General features: G+C 46.4%; 1 pseudogene across 1 annotated transcript; it reads left to right on the forward strand.

Moving 5' to 3' along the window:
• The first annotated feature begins 2,118 nt into the window (after positions 1 to 2,118).
• On the forward strand, positions 2,119 to 3,107 carry LOC122452029 (annotated as a pseudogene). Its single transcript, XR_006272570.1, has one exon. The product of XR_006272570.1 is annotated as a 60S ribosomal protein L5-like (transcript).
• Positions 3,108 to 13,317: the final 10,210 nt, after the last annotated feature.

Consider the following 13,317-nt stretch of genomic DNA (forward strand, 5'->3'; position numbering starts at 1 on the left):
TTATGGTCCAACACTCAACATCTGTACACAACCACTGGAAAAACTATAACTTTGACTATATGGACCTTTGTCGGCACCTGGGGACTTCTAATTTTCCCCCATCAGTGAAACCTGGTGTTCCCCAAGCCCATAGGATGGCTCTGCACATCACAGCCCACGGAAGTTATGGCTGTCCTTCCTGGAGACACAGGCCAGGAGGAAGGGCTGGCAGAGCTGGCCATCGCTCTGTGATCGTACACCTCCTTGGATCTGCCTTCTCACCTTAGAGTAAATTACAAACCTACCAAGGCCCAGGAGGTTGTGATGTCCAGCCTTGACCCTTGCCTCCAGCCTCCTACCTCCTCTTGGCCTACCTCTCTCTCCTGCTCAACCCCAGCAGCCCCTGGCCTCATTGTGGTCTTTCTGGAAATCCCTCTGATGGCTCTTTCTTCTTCAAGTGTCAGCCCAGCCCCCCTCTTTGAGCAGCCTCTTCTGATGGGCTCCCTGGAGCGGCTCTCAGTTCCATGCTTCCTCCCAGTCAGTCCCCTCAGCCTGGCGTCTGTCACCATCTGTGATTCTCTGGTTCATCTATTCTCTCGGGAGAATGACAGCATTCATCCCTGATTCTCTGTGCAGGAAGAATTCCTGGGTCAATACCACCACCGACGTCAACATCAACAAGAACATCCATTGAATCAAGGGCTGCATGACTGCTGCAGGCGCTTGCTGCTGTATTCCTACAGACTTCTGTTTCCACGCCTGTCTGAATCTGCCAAGGCCACCTTAACAGAATACCACAGACTGAGTGGCTTGCACAACAGCAATGTATTCCCTCAGTTCTGGAGGCTGGAAGTCCAAGTTCCAGGTGTTGGCAGGGTTGATTTCTCCCGAGGCCTGTCTCCTTGGTTTGCTGGGTCCTCACTTGGTCTTCCCTCTGTGTGTGTCTGTGCTTTTTTCTTTTTTCTTTTGACTTGGACAACTTTTAAAGTCTTTATTGAATTTGTTACAATACTGCTTCTGCTGTTTATTTCTGGTTTTTTGACTGAGAGGTACGTGGGATGTTAGCTCCCCATCCAGGGATCAAACCCATACCCCCGGCACTGGAAGGTGAAGGTTTAACCACTGGATCACCAGGGAAGTCCCCTGTGCCTTTGTTCTCATCTTTTAAGGACACCAGTCAGATCGGGTCAGGGACCCCTAAAGACTTCACGTTAATGTAATTGCCTCTTTAAAGACCCCGTCTCTAAGTACAGTCAGACTCTGAGGTTCTGTGGGTTAGGATATCAGCACACAAATCTGGGGTGGAGGGACACCTAACAGCACACAGGCACACTTGCACCCCCATCCCTGGCCTGGCCCCCATCATCGGCCGCCCTGTGCGAGCTCACCCACTCTCCTCTGACTTTGACCTTCGGCCCCCAGTCTCCCTCCCACCCCTCCTCTCGGTGACCTTAGCATCCCTGTTGCTCATGTTTTACTCATAGAAGGTCTCTCCTCAGATCCTGTTTCTCAGGCTTGGTTATCCGGTTGCTCAGCCCACCACACAGCAATTACTCCATTTGCGGAGTGCTTACTCAGGGCTGGGTGCTGCCCCAGCACTGCCCACGCTTAAGCCTCATGTAACGCAGGAGGCGGCTCTGGCTACCCCCCATATTACAGGCAGAAACCAAGCTCACACAGGTCAAATGAGCTGCCCCAGGTCATAGAACTGAAAGTGGGGGGACCTGGAGTGAGACCCAGACTTCCAGCTCCATGTTCCAAGTGCCGTGTTTGCCCACAGATTTCCAGAGCACATCATCCATGGGGTGAGGGGCTGAGACAGGCAGACTCACTTAGACAGCAGGAGACAGGGCGATCGATAAGAAACAGGAACATTAGAAAGAGCAGAATGAGAATAAAAAGCATGGGACTTCCATGGTGGTTCAGTGGTTAAGACTCTGCTCCCAAAGCAGGGGACCCAGGGTTCAATCCCATACATCGGCATAAACCTAGCTGAGTGGTCAGGGAACTAGATGTCACATGCCTCAACTAAGAGTTCAAATGCCACAGCTAAAAAAACCCAACAGACCTTTTTTCTCCCCCCCGGAGCCATGCTGGTTCTGCAGCTCTGTAGCAAGCTGCAGAATCGGGCTTCTGTTCCGCAGGATGGGGTTTGTTAAAGTTGTCAAGAACAAGGCCTACTTCAACAGATACCAAGTGAAATTCAGAAGAAGGTGAGAGGGCAAAACTGACTACTATGCTCGGAAATGATTGGTAATCCAAGATAAAAATAAGTACAACACACCTAAATACAGAATGATTGTTTGTGTAATGAACAGAGATATCATTTGTCAGATTGCTTATGCCCGTATAGAAGGAGATATGATAGTTTGTGCAGCTTATGCTCACAAACTCCCAAAATATGGGTGAAGGTTGGCCTGACAAATTATGCTGCAGCATATTGTACTGGCCTGCTGCGGGCCTGCAGGCTTCTTAATAGGTTTGGTATGGACAAAATTTATGAAGGCCAAGTCGAAGTGACTGGAGATGAATACAGTGTGGAAAGTACTGATGGTCAACCTGGTGCCTTCACCTGTTACTTGGATGCAGGACTTGCCAGAACTACTACTGGGAATAAAGTTTTGGGGGCCCTAAAGGGAGCTGTCGATGGAGGCTTGTCTATCCCTCACAGTACCAAACAGTTCCCTGGTTGTGATTCAGAAAGCAAAGAATTCAGTGCCGAGGTGCACCAAAAGCACATCATGGGACAGAACGTTGCAGATTACATGCGTTACCTGATTGAAGAAGATGAAGATGCTTACAAGAAACAATTCTCTCAGTACATAAAGAACAACGTAACTCCAGACATGATGGAGGAGATGTATAAGAAAGCTCATGCTGCAATACGAGAGAATCCAGTGTATGAGAAGAAGCCTAAGAAAGAAGTTAAAAAGAAGAGGTGGAACCGTCCCAAAATGTCACTTGCCCAGAAAAAAGATGGGGTCGCTCAGAAGAAGCCAAGCTTCCTCAGAGCTCAGGAACGAGCTGCCGAGAGTTAAACCAAACCACGATTTTCTATCAAGATTTTTCAGATAAGACAATAATAAACTTATTGAACAAGAAAAAAAAAAACCCAACAGAACAAAAAACAAAAAGATTCTTCACACCACAATGAAGACCTGGTGCAGCCAAATAACTAACTAAATAAAAAATATTTTAAAAAGGAATAAAAAGTGTGGCAATCTGGGTCTATTTCCACAATGCCTAAGAGCCCTCTACACCTCAGTAGGTCCCCAATGCATCACCATACACCTCATCATAGGTTAGGTAACAGCAAGAAAAGAGCCTGCTCAGTTAGGACTGGCAGAGTCAGCAAATAAAAATACAGAACTCTCAATTAAATTTGAATTTCAGATGAACAGCTAAATATTTTTTAGTATAAGTATGTCCCATCTAATATTTGAGGCATGCTTTTACTCAAAATCTATTTCTTGCTTACCTGAAATTCAAGTTGATTGGGTGTTCTGTATTTTATCTTCCAACTTTGTTCACTACATACACTACATGCTTGATTTTGAAAAGGAAGAGGATGTACAATGTATCCTAGAGGAATTTCCTTCCAAAATTGATAAAATAAAATGTTGGGTACTTAAGTGATTCTTTATAATAGATGTCACAGATAAGAACTGTGTAAATGATGGAAGCCATAAATAAAGACTTAAAATAGAGCTTTATTTCCCTTTCATATAAGAAATTCCATGTGTCAAAGGTCTACAGTGTCAGCTAGAATCTGGATTTTTCCTACCTTTCTCTTCTGCCATTCTTAGCATGTGACTTTCAGTCTTACTGTCACCTCATGAGCCAAGAGAGTTGCTGGAGCCCTAGCTATTACATCAGCATTCCAGGCAAGAAGCAAGGAGCAGGTGGAGGAAGAATATGAAAAAAGCATATGCCAACTGTCTATCCCCCTTTTCATAAATTCTACTTGGCAACTTCTACTTATATCTCATTGGCCAGACCTTAAATCACATGACCATATTTAGCAGCAAGAGAAGCTTGTAAATGTGTTAATAATTACATACATTGCCACATGGTAAAAAATTAAGGATTTGTCAGTAGAAGAAGGGGAGGATGGATATTAGGTAGGCAGGTAGACCATAAAACACTATGTCCTCTTTCCTTATGTATTAGGGCACCTGGTCTTTCTGTAGGAGGACTTTAAGGGCCTATCTTTGAAAAATATAGGCAATTTTAACATGTCTGATCTCTAGCTTTATAGACTTCACTTGTTATAATTTTAAGCCACCAAGGGTTACAACTTAATATAATAGAAGAGTAATAAAATAAAGCAGCAGATTGATCTTTTTATATCTCAAATCTAATTAAAAAGAATTTTTAAAGGAGAAGAGTAAATTCCTTGAAGAATAAATTCCAGGTCTCTCTGAATCTCCCCACTTTATCCTTAGATTATGATTCAATTCAGGCTTTGCCCAGATAGATCCTACTGTGCCCGGCATGGTGTAGGCCCAAGGGATAAAAGGAGGGGGGAATGTTGCCCATCAATGGGTTACTTGCTCATGGAGGTTGTATATGTGAGTGAAATGGTCTGAGACGGTGCCTGGGTTCCTCCCTGGTTGGATTATATGGGGAAATCACTCACATTCCTGACAAAACTCATCCAGTGGGGCAGAATTCTGGTCCACTGATGCTCCAGGTAGGCTGTAAAGACCTTCATTATCTACTGGAGTTCTTCCTAGTGACTCATGTTTGGGGGCAATTTTCTTTTCACTTTTTAAAAATAATAATTTTATTTAATTATGATTTTTTGGCTGTGTTGGGTCTTTGTTGCTGCTCAAGCTTTTCTCTAGTTTCAGAGAGCTGGGGTTACTCTTCCTCACTGTGCTGTTCTCATTGCGGTAGCTCTCTTTTTGCAGGGCACAGGCTCTAGCTAGGGCATTTGCGTTTCAGCAGCTGTGGCTCCTGGGCTCTAGAACACAGGTTCAGTAGTTGTGGTGCACAGGTTTAGTTGCTCTTCAGCCTGTCGAATCCTCCCGAATCAGGGGTCAAATCTGCGTCTCCTGCATTGGCACGTGGATTCTTCACCAGCGAACCACCCGGGAAGCCCCTGGGGCAATTTTCTGTCTCCTGAAATCACTCTGATTTGCACGAGTCTCTTGAATTCTGCTGAGAATATTTCCCCTTTTTAGATTTAGTAGGAAGCAAAGCTCTTAAAAGATGGGTGAGGGGTGGGGGAAGAAATCTCTGCTTTGCCCTCAATCATTAAGAGTGTGTATTGAGATGTTCAAAAGGGACTCACGGGCTTGATTTCAGCCACGGGTCTAGCCCTGAGAGGCCAGAATTCCCAACTCCAGGGGGGACAAATATGCAAAGGAGAGGTCAAGCTACTGCTTTGCATCCATCAGCTCAACAACTACTTGGAGGAGAAAAAAGATTGCAGCACCTTTAAGATCAGGGAAGAAAGCTTTTCAGTGGTCAGTGTCCTGCGAGTATCGCCCCCACGTGGAGGATCGGGGAATTGCTCCCTCTTATCTCCAGCAGGCTGAAGGAATCTTTATGGAGAGAACTCAGAGGACAACACAAGTACCCCAGTTGTTTGTTTCAGTTGCTCAGTCGTGTCCGACTCTTTGCCACCCCATGGACTGCAGCACGGCAGGCTTCCCTGTCCTTAACTATCTCCCGGTGCTTGCTCAAACTCATGTCTATCAAGTCAGTGATGCCATCCAATCATCTCCTCCTCTGTCGTCCCCTTCTCCTGCCTTCAATCTTTCCCAACATCAGAGTCTTTTCCAATGAGTCAGCTCTTCGAATCAGGTGGCCAAAGTATTGGAGCTTCAGCTTCAGCATCAGTCCTTCCAACGAATATTCAGGGTTGATTTCCTTTAGGATTGATTGGTTCGATCTCCTAGATGTCCCAGGGACTCTCAAGAGTCTTCTCCAGCACCACAGTTCGAAAGCATCAATTCTTCAGCGTTCAGTCTTCTTTATGGTCCAACTCTCACATCCATACATGACTACTGGGAAAACCATAGCTCTGACTAGACACACCTTTGTCAGCAAACGTCCCCCACCTGACTCCCAAGGCCAGGTGCAACTCCCATCTGAGAAATCTAAAGGTGGGGAGAGGGCACCTGACTAAAGCACCCCCTGGTGGTGACATTCTTTCCCTGAGAGCCAGTGCAAGGTGGGAGCTTCTGGGGACCACTGTGCATCTGGGAGAGACTGAGATCCTCCCAAGGGATCACCTGGAGGGGAAAAGAGACCTCAGAGGGAGAGGTCTGATCTCCGGGGACTGAGGATGGAATTACAAATAACAAAACACCAGCCAGAGTAGGTGTTTTCACAGTAGTCAAAAAGAACAGCAGGTGTCACCTCTTCCCTGTTGAAATCTCCAAAGTGCCTGGTCTGAGAAGTTTTGAATATTCGCTGAGCGCAGCAAGCGGTGATGCCAGTGCCTCTGGACCTCCCACTCCAGGTAAACCTTGTCTGTCACCTTCTCATATCTTCTTCCTGCAGTTTTGGAGCAGGCAAAGATCCCAGCTAGCAATTGCAGGGCTGCCCAAGTGGGAAAACAGGAGCTGGGGGTGGGGAGATGCTGTACCTTGGAAGGATTGATGCTGAAGCTGAAGCTCCAATACTTTGGACACCTGGTGTGAAGAGCTGACTCATTGGAAAAGACTCTGATGCTGGGAAAGAGTTAAGGCAGGAGGAGAAGCGGATGACAGAGGATGAGATGGTTGGATGGCATCACCAAATCGATGGACATAAGTTTGAGCAAGCTCCAGGAGATAGTGAAGGACAGGGAAGTCTGGCACGCTGTAGTCCATGGGGTCGAAAAGAGTCAGACATGACTTAGCAACTGAACAACAGGACATTTAAAATCCTGGCTGGAGAGAGAGGCTGGGCAGGTCAGATTTCCATTTCAGATTTCATCCAAAGGTAGAGGAAACATTCCAGCAGATTTGAATTGACAGAAGGGCAAGATGAAGTTTTGTCTTTTGCATTCAATGAGCCCCACTTGTTCAATGTAACTTTTGCTACACGCAAAAGGTTTAAAAATATCCTAGGGTTAATCTCCTAGTTGCAGGAAAGCACAATAAGCAGCGCATTAATTAGGGCTCCATTTAACACTTCCTGCCTCACCTCTAAATACTTGTTTATGTGGCACTGGTTCTTCTAACATCTGCCTCATTTGTGCTGTATTTGTAATTCAGATTTTCTTTAAGTACCTGGGAGCCATGCTCTAACATTAACCAACTTTCTGGAACTTAATACAGATAAACTCATTTGGGGGCTCATACATCTGGCACTTAATTCTAGAGGAATTAGGAGAATATTATTAGCCTGGTACCCAATGGTATGGGGGCTTTCCACGTGGCTCAGTGGTAAAGAATTCTCCTGTCGACGCAGGAGAGTCAGGTTCAACTGATCTCTGGGTCAGGAAGATCCCCTGGAGGAGGAAATGGCAACCTATTCCACTACTCTTGCCTGAAAAATTCCAAGGACAGAGGAGCCTGACTGGCTACAGTCCATGGGGTCACAAAGGGTCCGACTGGACTGAGGGACTGAGCACACACATACCCCATTGCATGGGCTCTGAGAACAAAGTATTTCAGATACTTTGGCATATGTTTGAGTTTCATTTGCCTTTTATTTGGTAATAGGGACTCACATACTCAACTTTCTCCCAAATTGGACTATCGATCAAAATGAGTCTGATTTTAGCTAACACATAATTAACCTTTACAATAAGATTGCAGCTGGACAGTTGAGGAGGCATTGAAAGGAATACAGAAGTAAGAGAGAAGATCTGGGCCCTTGGAGAGGTTTTTGCTGTGTGAACATTGGCTATGGTCCCAGCTCTGACAGGTGTCAGGCTCGGGGATAAACTTCTGTGTGTCTAGCACTCCCCATACAAAGATCAAAAAGGATGACTGGGACTACTCTGCTGGTACAGTGGAGAAGAATCCACCTGCCAATGCTGCGGACACAGGTTCCATCCTTGGTCCAGAAGGATTCCATGTGCCTCAGAGTAGCTGAGCCTGAGTGCCAAAACCACTGAAACTTGCAAAAAGAGGGGCCACCACAATGAGAAGCCCAGGCACTGCAACAAAGAGTAGCCCCCACTCACAACTAGAAAAAGCCCGCGCTTAGCGACAAAGAAGAGCCAATGCCACCAAAAATAAATTTTAAAAAAGGATGACCAGCTTGTCCTAATCCTAGGACACACAGGAGCCAGGCAGTTAGGGTATCATGGCCTAACCGATACCACACAAGCTAGACACTTCTCAGATCTTCATCCACAGGAGGTTGCCCCAATGTGATTTTTTTTTTCTTTTTAGTGATTTTTAAAATTGTGAAAAGTATACACAACATAGGACTTCCCAGGTGGCACTAGCGGTAAAGAACCAGCCTGCCAATGCAGGAGACATAAGAGATGCAGATTCTGTCCCTGGGTGGAGAAGATCCCCTGGAGGAGGGCATGGCAACCCACTCCAGTATACTGGCTTGGAGAATCCCATGGGCAGAGGAGCCTGGAGGGTCCCTAGGGTCCCACAGAGTCAGACATGACTGAGCGACTTTCACTTTCACTTAATGGGTGTGAAGTGGTGTCTCATTGTGGTTTGACATGAATTTCTCTAGTGACTAATGATGTTGAGCATCTTTATATGTGCTTTTTGGTCATTTGTATACCTCCTTAAGAAAAATGTCTATTCAAATCCTTTGCCCATTTTTGAACTGGGTTGTTTGGTTTTGTTGTTGTTGAGTTGTGAGAGTTCTTTATATATTCTAAATATTATAAATACTTTCTCCTATTGTGTGGATTGTCTTTTCACTCAGCAGAGTCCTTTGATGCACAGTCAGGTGGGACTTTTTACATACATTAAAAAAAAAGGTTGATCAGACAAAGATCTGCCAGCTGACAGCTATGTGGCTGTGGTTGTTTAGTCACTAAGTCGTGTCTGACTCTGTGTGACCCCATGGACTGTAGCCCACCAGGCAGCTATGTAATATTAATTAATTCATTTATTTAACTGACAAGTATGTATTAAGGAGGACTTCCCCAGTGGCTCAGCAGTAATGAATCCGCCTGCAGTGCAGGAGCTGAAGGAGATTCAAGTTCAATCCCTGGGTCCAGAAGATCCTCGGAGGAGGGGATAGCAACCTATGCCAGTATTATTGCCTGGAGAAACCCATGGACAGAGGAGCCTGGCGGGTTACCGTCATAAAGTGGCAAAGAGTCAGACATGACTGAAGTGACTTCACATGTATGCATGTAATAAAGAGAGCCTTGTTCTGGGGGTTATATTTACAAGATATAGAAGCCACTGGGCAGCTCCTCATCAAAGTATTTATAGCCTAGTTGACAAGACACTTCCCAGAGGCTGGAAAACAACAACGGATGTTTGCAGGTGACATATCATTTCAAATGTGTGAATTCCACTCGGATGTGATGGGAGCGCTCCTGCAGCAAGGGAGGGTGGTCAGGGAAAGCCGCAGGACATCGCATCACCTGCCTGGAAGCACACAATCACATTTCTCACCAGCAATCAATATTTCCATGCTCACAGTGGGTGATGGGTGACATCTAAACTAGCAAGAACTTGGAAACATTAATCTTAGGTGTTACAACATCCCCAGCTTAGTCCCTAACCATGTCAAGATGATTATATTGTGGGGAGAGAGCTTCTTTATAGCTTTGCAATAGATATAAATACACCACCAGTCCCTCCTTTTATGGAAGCTACACCATCAAAATTGCAGAAACACTTTTTATTGAGTGCCTATTTTATGTCATTTTGTTGTTGTTTAGTCACTAAGTTGTGTCCAATTCTTTGCCACCCCATGGACTGTAGCCCTCCAGGCTCCTATGACCATGGGACTTCCTAGGCAAGAATACTGGAGTGGGTTGTCATTTCCTTCTCTAGGGGATCTTCCCAACCCAGGGATTGAACCTGAGTCTCCTGCATTGGCAGGCAGATTCTTTACCACTGAGTCATCAAGGAAGCCCATTTTTATGTCATGAGTGCTCTCTTTTCTTTTTTTGGTTAGATCATTTTTTTAAAAAGTTAATTATTTTTAATTGAAGGGTGATTACAATATTGTGTTGATTTCTGCCACAGAGCAGCATGAATCAGCCATAGGTATACACATGTCCCCTCTGTCTTGAACCTCCCTCCCACCTCCCACCCCATCATACCCTCTAGGTTGTCACAGAGCCCCGGTTTAGTACCTTGAGTCATACAGTCTATTCCTACTGGTTATCTATTTTACATTTGTTAGTGTATATGTTTCCAGGCATGCTCTCTTTCCTTAGCCTTAATTTTAACATAAAAATAAAAGTTATTTACGGTTATATACCACTGAATTTAACAGAAGTAGATCTTATAAAACAAAAAAGTTAAAAGGCCATTATTTATACAATCAAAAGAGCGTATATTTTTTAAAGCCTTCATCTTAAATTTTTATGAAGAGATTTTCTAAGGCAGATAAGTATACCTTGCCTTAAGTGACAAAATAATGTTGCTGAAAAACAACATATAATTCAGATACAGTATTCCCCTCATGTACTATATCTGAATCATACGTTGTTTTTCAGTAACACTTTTGTCACTTAAGGCAAGGCATATTCTTACTTCAGGGAGCCTAACGCTACTGATTTGAAACTGTCCCTACTTGTATCCTGGCTCCCCTATGAGAGTTTAAGCTCCTTGAAGGTAGCCGTGTCTCCTGAGCCCTCAGAGACTTGCTTGAGAGTGAGGGGACCCAAATGCTTAAGCCGAGGGGTCCCCAACTCCCAGGCCATGGACTGGTACCAGTTCATGACCTGTTAGGACCTGGGCCGCACAGGTGGAGGTGAGACAGCCAAGCTTCATGTCTTTACAGCCACTCCCCATTGCTTACATCGCTGCCTGAGCTCCGCCTCCTGTCAGATCAGTGGTGGCATTAGATTCTCATAGGAGCTTGAACACTCCTGCGCTTGAATTATCCTGAAACCACCCCATCTCCCCACTCCCAGTCTGTCGGAAAATTGTCTTCCACGAGACCAATCTCTGGTTCTAAAAAGGTTGGGAACCAGTGGCTTTAATCCAAACAGCCAGGCAGTATCCTTGATTCTTCCTCCTTCATCACCTACATCTAAAAACATCAGCAAATCCCATCAATTTCCTCTCCTCTCCAGAGCCTCTCTGCACAGAATACAGGTGTCGCTTGTATGTCAACCATGTGTTTCTGATCCCTTGATGTCTGGGGCCTTGCTGACTGTGGAGGGACTGCCCCTCCCAGGGCTGGCCAGTTCCTAGATATAGTGATTCACTCTGGAGTGTGCTTTTAATACGCGAACAAACCCATCCAATCCCTAAGCCCCAACCTCCTTCTCTATCAGGCTCTCACACCCTGGGCCGCTATCTACCTGCCCCCATTACCCTGGACCAGAGACAGATGAGTAGGGGGCAGTCCCTATACCCCAGAGCCTGCTGATACTCTTCAAACTGGCCAATCCTAAGCCTGCTGACCCTGTCTCACCCATGCCTTCCCATGGAAACCACTATTGAGGTTCTTGTACACATTTTCCCTCACTCCTTCTGTCCCCTGGCTGACCCTGGTGCATCCTCATGACCCTGCATGGGTGGCAGGGCATGCCCACTCTTCTTGGGTACTGCAACCGACTATCTTCTCAGCAGCAGTCTTCTTTTGATCTGTTTGTCTTGCCGTATCTGAACAGTAATCGCATCGACATTTTAATCCATCCTGGAGTTGTTGCCCTAGACTGTCTGGACCCTACAATAACCCCACCCACTCAAAATGCTTCTCCTCCAGGCCTGCAGCCCATGAACCCGGGGACTTTCCGAAATGAAACCCGATTTTGTCAGTTCTCTTATTTAAAATTCCCCAGGGGCCTCCACTACAAATTAGAATAAAATCCACCTTCCTTCCCATGGCCTAGAAGGCCTCACGTGTCCCAGCTTCTACAACCTGTTCTCAGGCCTCCCCCAGCCTGGAGCTCCAGCCACAGTGGCCTCCTTTCAGAGACGCCAAGCTATTTCCTGCCCCGGGGCCTTTGTACGTGCTGTGCTCTCTGCCTGGAACACTCTTCTCAGTTTTGTGCAACTGGCCCTTATTCCTCTAGTGTCAGTCCAATGTCACCCCCGGAGAGGCCCTCCTTAACCATACAGTCAGACATCCTATTCTATTATTCTGTTTTATTTTCTTCATCACAATTGTGACCCTGTAATTATTCTTTTGGGCTTCCCAGGTGGAGCTAGTGGTAAACAGCCCACCTGCCGATGCAGGAGATATAAGAGATGCAGGTTCAATCCCTGGGTCAGGAAGATCCCCTGGAGAAGGGTATGGTAACTCACTCCAGTATTTTTGCCTGGAGAATCCCATGGACGGAGGATCCCATTGGACTACAGTCCATGGGGTTGCATAGAGTCGGACACGACTGAGACTAAGCTCAACACAGCGCAATTACTCTTTTGGGCTTCCTAGGCAGCGCTAGTGGTAGAGAGCCGGCCTGCCAATGCAGGAGGCACAAGAGACTCAGGTTCGATCCCAGGGTTGGCAAGATCGTTTGGAGAAGGATATGGCAACTCACCCCAGTATTCTTGCCTGGAGAATCCCATGGACAGAGGAGCCTGGTAGGCTACAGTCCCAGGTGTCACACAGAGTCAGACATGACTGAAGAGACTGAGAATGCACACAATTATTCTTTTACTGGTTGATGGTCTGTCTCCCTACCAAACACCCCGACTTGGAATAGAATATAAGTTCCTTGAGAACAGGAGCCTTGTTCACGGCTGCATTGCCTGAGCCTAGACAGCCTGGCATGTTGTATTGGATGCATGAATGAACAAGGGGTACCTTACCTGTGTGTCCAGGACTGGAGAGGGGAGTGGAAGGGGCTGAGGAGTGAGCGATTGTCCCCTGATGTGACCCTGCAGCCACTTGGGAGCTGCTGGTTCGTCAGAGGCTCCCAGCTCCTGGCTCCAGACCAGGCCACTGCAGAGTCAGGGCTGGGAAAGGCAGACAGCATCTGCTTCCTGGAGAAGCCAACCGGAAGCTGGCCTCTGTCTCGTGAGGTTCTGCTGACCATCACATTTCCCCGGCAAGGGTGTCTTGTCCTTCCGCAGACCCCAGGTTCATCTGTCGCCCGCTCCAGAGGCTTGGCTATCCCCAGGCTGCGGCTCCACTTGGCCCGAAAGATCTCATGCGGCTTTTGCTGCTGCAGAGATGCCTGGGGTGGCTGCCAACACTTTTATCTTTTCATTTCATCTGCCAGCCAAGAGCTTTTTCCTGCTTTTGCCTCTTGAAGCTTAAGGCAAGGAATGTTGACCTTGA

The sequence above is a fragment of the Cervus canadensis genome, chromosome 13 (assembly GCF_019320065.1).
Source record: "Cervus canadensis isolate Bull #8, Minnesota chromosome 13, ASM1932006v1, whole genome shotgun sequence".
Lineage (NCBI taxonomy): Eukaryota > Metazoa > Chordata > Mammalia > Artiodactyla > Cervidae > Cervus > Cervus canadensis.